The 18,034-nt window shown below is 40.5% G+C and overlaps 1 long non-coding RNA gene across 1 annotated transcript; it reads right to left on the bottom strand.

Annotated features, from left to right (window-relative positions):
• Nucleotides 1–8,074: 8,074 nt before the first annotated feature.
• On the bottom strand, nt 8,075–17,599 carry LOC116442346. Its single transcript, XR_004239523.1, has 3 exons — nt 16,256–17,599; nt 8,921–8,924; nt 8,075–8,085 (listed from the first exon to the last, which is right to left on the bottom strand). It is a non-coding gene; the product is annotated as an uncharacterized LOC116442346 (long non-coding RNA).
• Between the last annotated feature and the right edge of the window lie 435 nt (nt 17,600–18,034).

Raw genomic sequence — 18,034 nt, 5'->3', positions numbered from 1 at the left:
GTGCCTGGCATTTAGCAGATGGCATTGGAAAGGATGTAGTTGGTATGCAGGGCCACATGGGGCTGAAAACCTACTGTTTGGAAAGGGAAACAAAGCATGTGGATGCTGGAACATAGAAACAGTAATAAAAACTTGTCTGTGCTAAACATTCATTGAATAGTGACGTGATTAACAGAATAGTGGGTTTAGATGCTTAAAAAATGCAGTTTCAAGCAGTGCAGCTTCCCAAGTGAGGAAATCCACTGTGCTCCCATTCTTGAGAAGTCACTGAGTCTGACAAGCAGGGTGGGAGGGGCAATGGCAGAGAAAACCCTGGCAATGCACAAAAAGATGCACAAAACTGAGAAGGCTTTTCAATCCCTTTCATCATTTTTCATCTGTTCTGACTGTTCTTGTTGCATAGATATGGAACAAACAACCCTGAAATTAAGGCTAGGCTTCTGCACATGAGTAGTTTTTCCACAGTGGGCACTGAAAAGAGCTAGCATGTTCTCATGGAAGGCACATACATCAAAATGAATTAATAAGTGCACTTGGATGAACAGGGAGAAGCTGTGGTCCACTGGTTCCATAAGAATTGGGGAAGGCCATCTTTAAGAAATCAGGCAAGCCCTGGTACTAGGTTGGGAAATAGTAGATGTGATTTCCATTCCCATCTCTGCCTTACTCCTCCTGCCTGAATTTGAACAAGTCTCTAAGTCTCTCTGTGCCTCAGTCTGTAATGCAGTAATAATATTTTCCTGCCTCACTGTGGGACACTGTCATCCAGATACTGTGCTGATGGGTACAATTGAGCAATCTGCCATATATTAAAAAGAAATGTTGTTCAGATGGATAGTACTTTATCACTGAAAAACGTCAAGTGAATGAGGTGTACTCGCTTTTTATAGGTTCCTTGTATGTGCTTTGTTATAATAAGAAATGCATCACCACTGTGGGGACCTGAGTCATCTTTGTCCTTATTCTGCTCTTTTTCCAGTGTTTTCCTTGAATGCAATACACATAAATCTGTATAAAAATGGAGTAACACCATGAAAAATCATAGGTTTTGTTTTTTCTCCCTGGAAGTTGCACTAGCCCTGCAGTCCAAAACAATTATTACCATGTAATTTATTTTCACTTTATTATGTTTCTCTGAAATACAAATTGGAGTTTGCTGGTTATGCAACAGCTCTCCATATTCATTTTCCTACACAATGAAACTTCAGCTGGGAATACATACAAATTAAGGATTCAAATCTTTCTAAGAAGTTTTGTAAAACTTCCTTTAGAGCCAGCTTCTATCAAATCCCATTTGATTTTATAAGCTGCTGAAAACTCTAATCAGAAACGTCTGTGCTTATGGGCTCAAAACAGAGTATCATCTATATCTTACCTTACTTCCCTGCGAAAATGCCTGAATAATGTCAAAATGGCATGCCTTTCCTAATTCAAACATTTGGCAAAACAGTGTTCTAATAAATGATGTAACAAGGGGGATCATAATAAGAAACATCTGTACAGATTGCTGAAGGCAAGCTCAAAGTATGTCAGAGTCTGAGAATTTACCACAAGGAAAAATTACTCAGAAAAATATGTAAAAAATGTTTATGTTCAATGTTGCTTGAAAAGCAACATGAACAAAATGTGTAACTATACCCCACAAGTAGACCACAACCCTCTTCTCATATTTACAAAGTTATTGAAGGGCTGGAACAGGGAAGTAAGATCGCATCCCTGATGAGCAGAAAGAGGTGATGACCTCTCCCTTTTTGATAGGAAATCTCAAGTGCAGAGAGGCTAAATCAAAATTGTTCCTCTGATCTGAGTGTAATAAAACTCAGGCAATCAATTTCATTTACTTTTTGCTTCATCAAAAAAATGCAATGTGTCTGAATCTTCCATCACTTTCAACTAAAGAAGACAACATTTGGCCTCCTTGGACACCATGTCCAAGATTTCTCAAGTCAGACACCTCCAAAATGAGTGTGTGAAATGAAGGTCATCCATATATAAGGAATTTGCCTAAGGACACTCCTACACTGACCATCCTAATAACCTGATTCCCTGTGCTTTAACACAATACTGTTTTTCATCTTTTACAGGACTTTTTTTCATCCCTCTATACCACTAGGGAATGAGTAAGAAAAAACAAAGAAAAACATGCTGCTGAAACACACTGTGTTCTGAAAATCCATAGCAGGCCCTTGACAACAGGTAGGGAAGGCAGCCACTGAGATTGTAAGCAGGGATATAAAAAAAAGTGCTCTATGAATGTCATGCCTTTAGATTCCAGGAGGAACAAGCATGAAAGACAAAAAACAAGGAGACTGGATGCATTCTGGGGAATGAATAATAAAGTTGAACAAGCACACATCACCCTGTCAGCCTCTTGCTAAAGAAAAGTCAACTATTCCAGGAATCAGTGCCCTGTGCCTGGAGTCCAAGAGGCAGAAGTGTGAAGAACCTCCAATATTTTGTATTTTTTTTAAGCTTGGCCAGGTCTAGAAGGAAAATACTTGGCAGTATTATGTAGCATTGAGTGGGGATGTCTCTGCTGTGCCAGATACCTGATTATGAGAGCTCAAGGACTACTGACAGTGTATGTCACTGATACTCAAACTAAAACTTCTTCCATGCTTGGCTAGTAACCGCATTTTTTTTTTGGTCATTCCTCAGAGCTTTTCAAAGAGTGTATAAAAGTGGAAAGACACTGTTTGAAGGTTTTAGTTGTTGATAATTGTTTCTCCATGCATGAGGCTACACAGTTTTGAGGGGAGCTGAGAAAGGCTTTTTAATAACAAACTCCGTTACTCAGAACTATGTAAAATATTTTTGTGTTCTATAAAAATAATGCTGATTCTGTTCAAATATACTCACTGCTGGGATGCTGCAGTAAGCTTCAATATTTTTAGACCATTTGGGCCCCAGGCAATCTGAAGTAAATATATTTCTTTTAGCTTATCCCTGGTGTAAACAGAGAAAACCTGAACATCAGGGTAAAGGTCATAATCCCATGGGCAACATCTGTTCTTTTGAATTTTGAGGAATAGTTTGGACTGTATGTGCAGTAAAAGTCAAGAGCTCTGCTCAATATTTTCACACCCCTCCAACTCTCCTAGCCCCAAAACACTGAAACCCTTGAATTTCACCTCATGTATCAGACAGAAATGGGTCGGCTACAAGTGCTGGACAAGCTTCAAACTGTGACTCAGTCTCAGAGTATCCCAACTTCAGTGAGAATCTCCAACAAGATTTTATTACCTCTTGTCATCACTCTAAATCAGGAAGTATGAAGTCCTATAAACTCATGAACTTTAATCTTATTTTTTTCAATCTGTATTCATTCTTCTACAAAAAAGTCTATGCTCTTCAGTGACTTAAAACATCGCAGACGGAACAGATAGGATCTTTACGTTACATTTTGCCACACAGATATACACATTTAAAAACTTACACAGTTTGTCTATATTTTCCTTCAATTATGCTGGAAAGTGAGGAATGGCATTCATTAATTGTTTTACACTATTTCCTGCTTTGGCAGGAATCAGAATCCATTTCAAAATACCAGGCACCTCAGTTATGCCTGATTATTATTTATGTAAAATTATTTCACGTGTTCTGGACAAAAAAACAGCAACAAAAAAATCATAGAATCATAGAATATGCTGAGTAGGAAGGGACCCATCATGGTCATCGAGTCCATCTCCTGACCCTGCACAGGTCACCTCATCAATCCCACCCTGTGCCTGAGAGTGTTGTCCAAACAATTCCTGAACTCTGTCAGACTGGTGCTGTGACCACTTCCCTGGGAAGCTGTTCCAGTGTCCAACCACCCTCTGGGTGAAAAACTTTTTCCTTATCAGGAAAGCAAAACTTCCCCTGACTCAGCTTCATGTTGTTTCCTCGAGTCCTGTCGCCAGTGACAAGAGAGAAGAGATCAGTGTCTGTTCCTTCTCTCCTCCTCAAACTGAAGCTGTAACTGCAATGAGGTCTCCTCCAGGCTGAACAGAACAAGTGACTTCAGCCACTCCTCATAAGGATTCCCCTCCAGACCCTTCACCATCCTCGTGGCCTCCTTTGGACATTCTCTAATACCTGAATGTCTTTTTTTTTATATTGTGGTGCCCAGAACTGCCCCAGCACTCGAGGTGAGGCCGCCCCAGTGCAGAGCAGAGCCAGACAATCCCTTCCCTTACCCGGCTGGTGATGCTGTGCCTGATGCCCCCCAGGACAGGGCTGGCCCTCCTGGCTGCCAGGGCACTGCTGGCTCATGTTCAGCTTTCCACTGACCAGAACTCCCAGGTGTCTTTCCACAGCTGCTCTCCAGCCTCTTGTTCCCCAGTCTATGCACAGAACCAGGGTTGCCCCATCGCAGGTGCAGAATCCAGAACTTTCCCTCGTTGAACTTCGTATGGTTGGTGATTGCCCATCTCTCTAATTTGTCAAGGCCACTCTGTAGGGCCCCTCTGCCCATGAAGGAATTGCCAGCTCCTTCCAGTTTAGTGTTGTCAGCAAACTTACTTAGTATCTCTTTGAGTCCTGTGTCCAGATAAATAAAGGCCCTGAAGAAACAGGGGTGAGGATGGAACCCTGCAGAACCCCACAAGTGGCAGGTCACCAGCCTGATGTTCCCCCATTCACTATAACCTTTGTGCCTGACCCATGAGCCAGTTGCTAAGCCATCATATAGCCCTGTTATCCAGGTGTGAGCTGGACATTTTATCCAGCAGGATCCTGTGAGAGAAAGTATCAAACACTCTGCTGAAGTCCAAAAGGTGACATCTGGCTTGCCTAGATCAACTAGGGGGGTTACCCTGTCGTAGAAGAAAATCAGTTGCAACAAGAAGGACTTTGCCCTCATGAAGCTGTGCTGGCTGTCACCAATGACTGCATTGTTCTCCAGGTGCTTTTCAATTCCATCCAGAATAATCTTTTCCATTATTTTAATGGGCATTGAAGTGAGATTGATAAAAAAGATTTCTTTTTTTAATATTTATTTATTTATTTATTTATTTGTAGGTAGATCTAGATTATTTCAATTATATATATTATATATTATTGAAATATTTATCATACTGTATCAAAATATTTATTATTGAAAAGTGTATAAAAACTGAAAAGTAGTTATTGTTTCATATGACACATCCTTCAATATTTTACATCTAAGGGGTTCACAGTCACTCAGATCTCTGGGATATTCAGATGTAACACTGCTACAAGTCCATCTCTGCTTTTCTCAGTGTTTGCAGTGCTTACAGACACTGGAGCGCCTATCTGCTCTGTACCTGCAGCCATGATTTATAAGTAACAGTTTATAACAAACTGTTCCTGTGTTGTTCTGCTCACAAGAACTGAAATACACATAAAACATGAGTTCTTCAAGGATATTATGCAGTGTGCTTGTTTCTAGTGAGGCTATTCTAAATCTAATGTAATGAAATAGCAAGGTTAAAACCCCACTATATTTATTTGTAGCAAAGCAGTTGTACTAGTTCGAGGCATTTTATTTTTCCAAGTAAGCTTTTGTATAATGGTCTGCCTGTCTTGTTCAAATGAAGAAATAAAGAAAAATTGGCAACATATGAAAGGAAGAAAGCAGACATAAGAAACACATTCCTGACATGGATCCGCAGTGACACAATGAAGACCCAAGTCTCGGAATTCACCAAAGTCTGGACATATTTGGAAGAAAATGAGGAAGATATTGGCAGAGATCTGTCTCAAAGACAGATATTTTCAGATGAGTTCTAGATCTCCTTGAAATGTCATTCATCAAACCAACTCCTGACTGCAGACCCAAGCTCTGGTGCTTAGAGGCTGCAGCCCCCCCCGAGCTATGATGTTTTACCATTATAACTGAGATAAATCACCTTTTGTTACCTAGATAAGCTGAGATCATGCCTTCACTCCTACAAACCAGTGAGGCACACTGAACATTGTTCTATGCCAGCATGCATAAGAAATTCTATTTTGCATTAAATAAGATATTAACTGATAGTAAGCAATTATTTATACTGCTACACTGAAAAAGTCTTTAGGAAGAACATATGCAACTGTGTGTTCAAGCTTAACTCTGTCTCCTGACTGATGATTGTTTGATTTCTGAAGCTGTGTGATGCATAAACTCTAGGTTATTAAGCTATTTAAGATGCAGGCAGATTTAGATCAACTATGGATGCATCTTCTATATATTTACACATCATTTATACCGATGACAAAGGGTCACATCCTGAGGATGTTGGCAATTTATGAGATCCCAGGATCTGTCCTAAAGAATCACATGGAGCTTTTGTATTTATTAGAGGTCCCTGTCAACTGGCCATGGACTTTCAGACCATCTGAAGAAAAGGACCATGTCCACAGGCACAGCTCTCTGTATCATCAAGAATTTTCTTGGCTGTGCAGTTGCAAGTGATTCCCACATCACAGCACTAAACATCACAGCATGGGAATCACTGCTCTAAATTACATTTTAGATCCTGAAATTATATGGCAACTAACACTGGAAGAGACAACATGGGTGCCTGAGTCCAGTTCTACATAATCTCAGGCAAATATGTTCTTGTCACTAAGGCCAGAGGTGCATAAGGACATCCCCTCTATTTACTGTACCACTATGCACCGAACATCACACTGTACTTGACATAAGCCCCTTCCCTTCAAGGAACAAAAAACCTAGAGAAAAAGATGACACACAAGGACAAGACGAATTAAGGGCCTCACCTATGGGGTGGGCCCTTGCAATGGACAGAAAAATGCTGACACTAAAATTCTTATGACCTATATTTACGTTATCCTAGAGAGAATGAGCTCTTTGTCATTTCTGCAAAGTAAAAACAAAATATAGGCTTTTAAATAATATCAGACTCTTGTACACAGCTTACAACCAATAAATGTTCAGTACTAGGAGAGATTTTACTGTTCCCACCACATACTAACACCTTAGCACTAATCCTGAATTACAGTTAAGAGACTGAGATAAAATGGAAAAAGATAGGCTCAAGGCAGAAAGACTTACAGACCTTAGAAATGGATTTCTAAATCTCTAAACACAATTTTTCAGAATTGCAGAGATAACTTTTTATTGGGAACTGTCTCATGCTGCTTTTATATTTCATCATGGTAGCACCAACACAAGTGCACCTGGGATATATGCATGGTCCTGGACTCAAGCCTGATGTGTGTTTGGCCCAGCCTTTACAAGACTGCCTGGATTTCCCCACACACTCACAACCAAGGAGAAGCTTTTCCACTTTCAGAATCCAACACTGCAGTGGTACTAGGGCATGACACCCCATGATGTTAAAAGAGTGGTGAGATTAACTTACAGAATAACACAATTTACACTGGATAATTTCCATACTGTCCCTCACAGGACATCATCCCATTGCATGCCTGGCACTGGCACCAGGACCTGCCTGCCCAGCCAGCATGTGACGTGTGCTGTGTGAGTAAGGCTGGAGAGGAATGGCAGGACAGTCGGCTTCCCTGGGCAGCAGCTGGGACTGAGGCTCCCTGACCAGGGTCCTGCACCCAAACAAGGCCTGCCAAATGCCATTTTCTACCAGGGTTTATTCCCAGCAACTCTGTCCCTCCTCCTGTGGCCTCAGAGAGGCCATTTACATCACACTGCATAAACTGTGCCCCTGCAACCTGGCCCAGGGCAGGAACCTCCCATGCCAGCCTAATCAGAAAAGCAGATGGTCTGAAGGCACCTCTGCATATTTTGCCAGGCAAATGCCTGTTCAGAGTACCCCCCGAGCAGAAAGATGAGCACGTTCAGACTCAACATCACCATTTGAGTAACAGAGAGAGTAACACCAGGCACATTTATTGCTTTAATAAATGGGTTCATGCTGAGACTTACAAAGTTGCCCAGTGAAAGTATCAGCCTTGTCAGATCTCTCCACAAATATATCCACAAAGATGAAGTGAATATGACAGTGTTCAAGGAATATTACAATAAATAAATAAGTAATTACATAAATAAGCAAAAGAGCCTCCAAAACAACAACAAAACCAAACATCCCCACCCCCGCATCCCTAATCCACCCCCTTCTCCAAGCTGTTTAAGGCATATATTGCCACCTACCACTATTTCTTCTTTAGGCATATTACCACAGCCCCAATTTGACCCTCCAGCAATGGATTTATCAGTATCTCTCTGGTATAATTTAGCTGAAAATGTGAAATTATATATATTTCATATGCTTCAGTAGATGTTTAAATATGTTGATCTTATTTTTCCCTTTAGTTTATTCAGCACGTAAATAGTGTCTTTTTAGTGTAATGTATATTTTACCTCTTCCAAAAAAATAGTATAAATTATAGGTCAAGAACAGATTTTTTCCATAATACTGCTCTGTTTTTAAGCTATTGTGACTGGTAAATAAAAAAACTATATTTACTACCATAACATTAAAATAGCACAGAAAAGAACTGGCTCATGGGTTGATTCAATTCAGGAGAGCAAGAATCAACAAAAAACCAGAGTGTCTACTTTACCCATCAGGGAACCTTGCAAATGTGACTCAAAACTAATTTGCCCCATGGTGCCAGACACAGCAAAATACAAAATCTGCCTCATGTACACATTTTAACTCTTTTCACAGCCACAGCAAGAGGAACAGAAGTGTTCTCAAGAGGTAAATGTGTGCAGCCACGTTGGCTGCTGTTGCCAGCTCAGAAGAAGTGAGCACAAGTTCTCTGAACCGGGGAGAGCAGGACATTATGAATGTGAGCTGCAAGAAGCTTGTGGAGGTAATGGTCACTCCTGCTCTAGCTGTTACACAGCTGTGAGGGATATCTTTTTGTCCAGTTTCCAAATGAGTAAATAATACACAAAATCCATCTTAGGGAAGTATTCACGTTTTTTCTAGCTTTTCATGTGGCTTCACTTGTTAGAAACATGAAAGTTGTTATTGCAATATGACCAGACATCCCTCCATGCATCATTTATGATTTTTCCAGAGCCACAACTATCTGATATGAGGATGAAACCCATCTGATATCAGCCTCATTTCAAAATGTAATAAAGATTGCAACTCCCAAGAGAAACTACTGCACTTTTCTGAAGGAAGGCAGATAGCATTAAACTAAAGAACAGATTCTCCCACAGTCAGGGGTGGGAGAATGACCACTCCTGCTTCCATACCAGGCCAGTGCATAAGAAAGTGAACAATTATGAACACCTTACAGTTTTGAAACACATAGCATTAGGAGTTTTAACACAAATGGGAAAAAAATCTCACCAAAGCCAAATGCAATGCTGATCATGTATTCAGAAGTTTTTGGAGGAGTATCAAATTTAACTCCGTATTCCTAATGAATACAAAAAGGCTGATTCTTCACAGTTGGCAGGTCGGTGTGAGCCATATAACAGAAATTTGTGGCTGTTCTAGCTCTGGAGTTAGAACTAGGGCTATCAAAATGATGGATGGTGAGGGATGTTTCACAGTATCTGCTCCAAACCTGCTTACATTTTGCATGAAAGTCCCTTTCTCTGCAGTGTGCTGGGAGAGCAGCAGATCTGAATGCTCTCAGTTATAAATGTCAGCTTCAAGCAACTCAGGTGGGATCGACAGCACTAAACTGGATTAAAAACAGCCCACATGAGAACAGAATCAGACCCAGCAGTTACAAAACAGCTATATTAGAAGACAGTTAGCTGTTTCCATAGAAATGGAAATATAGATTCAATCCCTTCAAATCAGAGCTCAGAATGAAGCGGGAGTAACCAAACTGTTTGTAAACATGTCATGTCAAACAGAAATCTCTGGTAAAAGTGCAGACTTGTAATGCTTATACAGCCAGTGTAACTAATGCTTATAATACAAAGTCAGGAAAAATACAGGCCCCAGTGTCTCTGGGCTGCCTTGTTCTTGCGAAGGAGGAGAACTGGAAGGCAACTGCACATCACTGATTGTCGTGATAGCTCCGTCCTTACCCCGGGGTAGAGCATTTTACAGTCCACACTTACCGGCGCTTACCCCGCCGTCCATCTCCTGACACGGGGGCACCATTCCTCACGCCAGGATGCGGTGCCACCAGATGGCACTCCAGAATGCTCGGCATCATCCCAGCTGCGCTGCTGGGCAGCACCGGTACCTCCCTACCGGGGAGCCAGGGGTCAAACGCGATGACTAAACTGCTAGGAACACCCCCACGCCGAAATGCCTGTGGGATGTGGGCAGGGACACCCCCTCGCCAGGCACAGATTGCTCCCAGTCGTGCCTGCGGTGTGGAAATTCCTCGCTCGATGCCCCGCAGCGGTCGGGTGCCAGCAGCGGCACTGGTGAGCCCAGCCATGCTTCCAGAGCTGGGTTTTAAACACCGAAATAACCCTGACTGGGCGTGCAAAGCTACAGCAAGCTGCCCAAGCAGAACTGAAAGGAGCATCGAAGAGTGAGTGGGGAGATTATGCAGGAATTGTGAGTGCAGAAGACACCACAGCTGCAATCACTGCAAGGGAGCCTGAAGACCCCGGACTTGGGAGGTGATAATAATGCCCGGGCAGCCAGAGCAGTGTCTGCTCTTTCAGGAGGGAGCCACAGCTCTACCTCTAACCATTCTTACTCCACACATAATGAAAATCAATTAGCAGACACTTTTCTTTCGAACTTAATCCCAATCTCGGGCTTTTCATTAGCTTGGGAGAGTGCTGGCAACTCCCACATCAGCAAGAATTTCCCGATTGCTTTCAGAAGCACTGCTTGCTGCATTCCTCTGAGAAATGCCTTCCCATTTGCACAGCATAAACAAGCACAGGCATGGGCGAGACTTTCTGAAACCCTTTGCAGCAGCGTAAAATGGATACTCCTCCACATGCCTTTATTTCTAGGGATGAACTTTGACTTCTCTGCTTCTAGCAGTACTTTTTAAAGGGTTTTTTTGGTTTAATTTTTGCAATAAAATGAGAAGAGGAAAGTGGGCAAAAGCAAAAAGAGCAAAATGTTACTAAAACAGAAAATTAACACTTCCTGGGGAAGACTGAAAAGAAAAAAAGTAGTTTTTTGGGAAATATTTTGCACTAATTTATTCTTAATTTCCAGTATATCCTCCTGTTCACTGTGGTTTCATATGGCCTTTTAATTGTCTTTGATCACAACGGCAGGTTCCAGACGCTTATTCCCTATTTACAGCATTTTGCCCTCCATGTCAGCCTGCACTTGCAACTGCTTAGCAGATGTTTGTGTTCTTGGTAGAAAGTCACTTATGTGCCTTTGTTCTTTGGCTGATTTGGCTAGGCTGAAACTATTGATGACAATAACAAAATCATAGAAAAAATTCTGACATATTACAAATACAAATTTCATTATTTTAAGAATAAAAACCTGCTATCAAAAGTATTTTTATTCTAATTAAGATTTTCTAGGTTTGTGTTCTGATCCTTCAAAAATTGTCCTGTATTTTCTTTTCAGCTCAGTCACTATAACAATGGTCTAAACCATTGTTATACGTGGAGGCATCAGTAATTTTAAAACCTTTTATTTACATACTTCTCTATTGAGGTAAATAGAGATATAGAGCTAAAGCTCTTACAATACAATGCGAAGTTTTCCACGCAGAGAGCTCTAGGATGTAATGAAACAGTGGAACACTTTACAAACACATTTTCAACACTGTGTTGCACAGAGCAGTAACTTGGTAACTACCTCATAAATACCTTCATATCTCTACTGAATTTGACAGATAAAAACGGTGAAAATCCTATTTCTGAACCACCCATGGAAAAACATGTGGCTACATCAATGCTTAAAAAAAGAATTACTTGAAAAGCCCAAAGCATTTTTGAAAGTAAATGATTAATTCTTGAAAATTTTGCACATGTAGATACAGACATAAAAGCTGAAAAAGTACAGAACCCCCTAATCTCCCTGATTATGCTTCCTTTAAGTAACTGCTCATTAAAATAATTTCATGCATGTCCTCCTATCATGAGTGAAAATTACACTGGCTGTTCAAAAAAGAAATAAATAAATGGGAGTTTTCTTTCTTGTTGCAAAATCAGGTTGAAAAAAGAACATGATTTCCCCTCTTCTCTCACATCCACCCACTCGCCCAGTTTTTGTTTAGTGAAGATTTCTTTTTTCATTCCTACATCTTTAGACCTCCCTCAGGTCTTCCTTCCAACAGTGGCCTGATCTGACTGTTATGTGACATACAAAACCACCTGGAAAGTTTTGCAGCCACTACTAAACTCGATTAGATCTCAACTGGTACTCTGTGAACAAGTTTGGGCAGGGTGGGATCATTCCTCCTCGTGGCCCCTTTTCACACCATGTCCAGCCTCTGTTGAAAATCAGGTACTAGGTTTTCCATCACCTTTTTCCTACAAAGAGCTCTAATAGCAAAACATACCCCTACCTTTCAGTCCCCAAAATTAAGAGCTGGTGAAGACACCTTCCTCTTACCTAGAAACCGACACAGTGCTTGTGTGATGAACAAGAAAAAACGTCTATTTCCTGTCCAGAGCTTTCAACCTGCCACATGTTCTCCATGTTAATGCATTTAAACACAAGTTATTGGAAGTTCTCAGTCCTTTAAACTGTTCCACTGTGCATGACATACAGAAATAGCCACTTGATGACACCAAAGACAGAGATTATGTGGGATATTATATACATATTACAAACATAAGGGTAATCAATTCCTGCTGGAAAGTGACATAAATTTCAGCCCTTGCTCCAAGGACTATTTAATCAGGCAGTACAATGCTCCATGTGTGCTCCTTTTGTTCTGTCATGGGGTAAAATGTCATCCCTCTGCTTCCTTGAATACATATGTACTCTTTGTAAAATACAAAAGCTGCAATATGAGAAATTAAGAAATGCAGGTGCCATATCATCAGGCTGCCAAAGGGAGTTGATCACAGGATTTTTACTTATTGAATGGAGAATAACCATTAGGTGGTGGAAAAAATAGCTATAAAACATGATTTGTGCACATAAATGCCCTTTCTTACAATTTAACATGGGGCATAAGAATGTTGTAAGAATTTTTACACTCATATTGAAAACACTAGTGGATCTCTTTCTTGGGCACCCAATCTATACATCAGATGAACATTAATTATCAATGTATAATTTATACTTAGCCAGGTTTATAGCTCCAAGTTTCCCCTGACTACTCAAAGTTGACTGCAACACCATAACTCTGCAAGACCCAAGTCCTTCTGGAGTTCTACATCTGAAACCAGTGCAGAGTATATTTGAAAGATGATTACCCAGATCCAGCACCGATCAGTCAATCGTTCTCTTCTGCAGGTTTTAGAAATCAAGGTGACTATTTATTATCGTAACTGGGGACTTTGGACTCCACCTGTTTAATCTGCATGAAAAGTGTCACCACAGCCAATATCTGCAGGTTCTGAATTTGTTACGTATTTTACAAAGTATAAAGATAGAAATATTTTTTTCCCCAATAAGTTTTCCTATTCCCATGGTTTCCAAATGATACTTTAAATGAACAGTAGCTGATTTTGGTAGCTGTTTTACAGAAATACAGCATTTGGAGTCTTGCCCACACAACAGCAAAGTTTTATGGGTATTAAGAAAAGTGGAATTTATATTTCTAAAGAATTGTGTATATGCTTCCTGCAACTACTAATGTCCATTTCTCTGAAGACAACTGTTATATACATTAATTTTAATAATTGGAGTTTCCATACAAACAAGGACACAAGAATATATCCATACTTCACCATATATATCTATCTCTGCAGGAATATAGCACAAGAATGAAGGAATGATATTCAGTAAGTTTAATTTTCAAAGCATTTTACAACTTCCAGCAAAACCATTTTCCATGCTGTTTCTGGCATCTCTTGCAGTGCTGTAGTTTTTCCCTAAATGAACACCCTTTTCCCATCACAGGAGTCCACCCTGCTCCTGCAGAGCTGAGTTTGTCTTTCTCTGCAGGTGCTCTCGAGACACCCTTGGCTCAGATGTGCAATTGTGGGTGCTGGTAGGACCCCCCTGTTTGAGACCTACTGAGCAGGGGAAGATCTCACCTCTCTGACACAACCCAAAAGTTCAGAAGACTCTTGGAACCACACAGCCAAGTGATTCCACCCACTTCTTGTCTGTTGGCAGCTCAGTTATTTCTCTGAGCCTTGTCAAAGATGCCTCAGAGGAGTCTGGATAGGGTGAATTTCACGGAGTAGACTCAGTTTTTTAGCTGGTTATCAAAGAAAGCTCCAGACACCAAAATTAAATTTAGCACTTATTCATTTGAGCAGGAAGAACGAACACCACCACCTTACAGAAATGGTTCTGAACCTTGTATGCAACACTTCAGAGAAGACAGAAGACACACAGTAAGGAAATGAAACACACTTTTCTATAGTATTATAAAGTATCGATCTGCATCTCTTTTATTCATTGGATTATCATGTTCCATTAAAAATATCATACTATATGTCAAAGTACAGATTTGATCATGTTTGCATGAGCACATTTGTTAACAGATTCTGGATATAATCATAAATTATTGAAGTATTATAATGACTTGTATCTGGACAAAATAGTAAAAATTCATTCTAAATAATAATTATGTTATTGTTTTCTCACTTTTGTGTATATAGGTAATTCAAATGCCATCCTTGGGAAACAGGGTGATTTCTAATTCACTGCCAAAAGCTTTTTACTACAACAGGTATTTCTAAGTAAGAAAAAAGTAAAATATGACTGTCATTCAAAATCAGTTTTAAGATAATTCCCTCTCAAATCAGGGCTTGGCTAGATTTACATTAATTTTTTCCAAAAAGGGATCTCTAAAGATGCAGGAATCTTCAAGCAGTTAGATCTGATTAAATACACCATGTACAGAGAAGGAACAGAAAAGATTAAGACAAGGAAAACAATAGAGAAGATTACATTTTCCATGACTTTCCTCTTAGCTTTCTAACTAAATCCTCTCTAATGCAGACAGTAGTGTGTTTTAACTTCCATCTACTACTACTACTCTCTGCAAATTATTTTTATGTCCTGTTACATAAGTACATCTTGAGTGCAATAATGCATTAGAGGGATAATAAATAAACAGCAACATAATAAAGAATGTTATGCTGCAAAGAGAAGTGCATGGGGACAGCATTCTGTCCAGCTGATTGTTTCCCAAATGTATAGCCCACAAATTCAGAAATATATCATTTAAGTACTTGAGCATCAGATTTTCATTACTGTTCTAATAAAATGAAATAATAGAGTGCTAGTTCACTGTACTAGTTGCAAATTCATCTGCACTTGTAAATTTTGCCAGGCAAGATGAACCTAAAGCTAGGAAATGTAAGCAGAGAATTATTTTAGAGCTCATCTGAAGAAAATATGGGAGAGCCTGAGAAAAGTTTGTGAACCCTTTAGATAAAGTAACTTTTAAATAATTTTGAATACCTCATAATTACAAATCCTCTTCTTCCCTTTGGCTTCTTCAAGGCCATAACAACATCATTTTCTGTGTCAACATAACTATGTAGGGCATTGATCTTAAAATCACCTGCAGGAATTTTGTACTTCTTTAATGAGCTGTGCCCATAAAGAAACTGCTTATTTGTTTAAAGTTCAAAGCATATTTAAAAATGTGTGCATTCAGAGTCTAAATCCATTTGCATTATAGAATAGAATCACATAATCATTTAGGTTGGAAAAGACCTCTAGGATCATTGAGTCCCACTGTTAACACAGCACTACCAACTCCACCATTAAACCATGTCTCTAAGTGCAACATTTACACATCTTTTAAACATCTCCAGGATGGTGACTCCACCACTCCACTCAGCAGCCTGTTCAAGTGCTTGACAACTGTTTCAGAGAAGAAATTTCTCCTAAATCTAAACCTTCTCTGGCACAACTTGTTTCCTCTTGCCCTGTCATTTGCTACCTCAGAGAAGAGTCCACCCCCCAGCTTGCTACAACCTCCTATTTTAGGTAGTTATAGGGTGATGAGGTCCCTTCTGAACTTCCTTTTCTCCAGGTTAAACAACACCAGCTCCTTCAGCCACTCCTCATAGTGTTCCAGAGCCTTCATCAGCTCTGTTGACATTCTCTGAACTCACTCCAGCAACGTCCTTAGAGATCTCTTTTTGGAAAAAAAGTTAATGTAAATCTAGCCAAGCCCTGATCTGAGAGGGAATTACCTTAATAATGTACTCCTCAATGTCTTTTTGTAGTGAGGGGCCCAAAACTGAACACAGGATTTGAGATGTGGCCTCACCAGTTTGAGTAGAGGGGGACGATGAGCGCCCTGGTCCTGCTCGCCACAGTGTTGCTGATACAAGTCCAGATTCCATTTGCCTTCTTGGCCCTTTGGGCACACTCTGGCTCATGTTCAGCTGCTGTTGACCAGCACCCCCAGGTCCTTTTCCACCAGGCAGCTTTGCAGCCACTCTGCCCCAGCCTGTGGCGCTGCCTGGGGCTGTTGTGGCCAAAGTGTAGCACTCAGCCTTGTTGAACCTCACACAATTGGCCTCAGCCCATCAATCCTGTCCAGATCCCTCTGCAGAGACTTCCTGCCCTCCAGCAGATCATCACTGCCACTTGACTTTTTGTCATCTCCAAACTCACAGAGGAAGCACTGGATCCCCCTGTCCAGATTACTGATGAAGGTATTAAACAAGACTGGCCCCAGTACTGAGTTCTGGGGAACCCCACTGGGGACCAGCCACTAGCTGGATGTAACTCCATTCCTCTCCACTCTCTGGGCCCAGCTGTCCAGCCAGTTTTATCCCCAGTGAACAGTGCTCCCATCCAGGCCATGATCAGCCAGTTTCTCCAAGACAATGCTGTGGGAAATGCTGTCAAAAGCTTTACTGAAGTCCAGGTAGACAACACCCAGAGCCTTTCCCTCATCCACTGTGTGAGTCACCCTGGTCATAGAAGGAGCTCAGGTTGGTCAAGAAGGACCTGCCTTTCACAAACCCATGCTGGCTGGGCGTGATCCCCAGTTGGCCTGCATGTGCTGGCACTGAAGTGTGATGGCACTCAAGATGTGCTCCATAACCTTCCCCAGCACTGAGGTATTGTTTTGCATTGCCATAAATCACAGTTTTAAAACAGGCTACAGTAATCTTCCATAGAATATTCTGAATTGGAAGGGACTCACAAGGACCATCAAGTCCAACTCTTAAGTGAATAGCTTATATGAGGATTGAACCCACAACATTGGTGTTATTAGCACAATACTCTAACCAACTTTTGGGAAAAAGAAATTCCCAACCCAAATGTAAAATAAAACGAAAGTATCAATATACTTTGATTTTATCCAAATATTAGCTCATTGATTAATTTAGAAGTCTAAGATAACAAGGACTTGTTGCAGTACTCTTTATTTAATTAATAATGGTCAATTAAATTCAATTCACCACCACCAAGACACTATTATAATAAATGGCTAAATTTATTTACTAATTTAGTCTGGTGTAGTAGATACAACAATTATTTTTATTTGTTAGCCCAAATAAGGGCACTTAAGAAGGCTTATTCCTACTATGAGAAAAGTACGGTCAGGGATGGAGCCACAATGCAGTCCTACAGTTTGTTAAGTGCTGATGGTCAGGAGGCAAGACTTTAGAGTACAGTATTTGTCCTTCAGTCTTAGAAGAAGGATAATTATTGTGCTTTCTGTGTTAAGTCATCTAGAAGCATGGAATATAAAAAAAAAAAAAAAAATCCAAGTCCCCAAAAGAGTTTACAAATCTGGATTCCAGCCAGACACAACAGTGAGTGAAGCAAGCAGATGGGAGAATACGGGCTAGGATAAGGAGCAAGTTTCTCCTGCTAAGTAGTAGTCACAGCGTAACACCTGCCTACTGCCATCCTCATATCACTGCAGAAAGCCAAGTGTTAGTAGTAACAAACACTGTCAAGTGCCATGCTTTTGCAAAAAGGAAGGAACTCCAAAAGTGTAAGCACTCATAACAGTCAAAATCACTGCTAGGATCACAATTTCTGGAATCAAAAAATGCCCGTGATTCAGAATTAAAAAATACAAGCAGTTACATTCTTTATAAAAAAATTATGTTGCCTTTTACATCTCCAGCAATTATCCTAGAAAA

The sequence above is a fragment of the Corvus moneduloides genome, chromosome 4, assembly GCF_009650955.1.
Source record: "Corvus moneduloides isolate bCorMon1 chromosome 4, bCorMon1.pri, whole genome shotgun sequence".
In the NCBI taxonomy this organism is placed as follows: Eukaryota; Metazoa; Chordata; class Aves; order Passeriformes; family Corvidae; genus Corvus; species Corvus moneduloides.
Note: the sequence above shows the minus strand (reverse complement) of the source record. Positions and strands in the feature narration are given on the sequence as shown.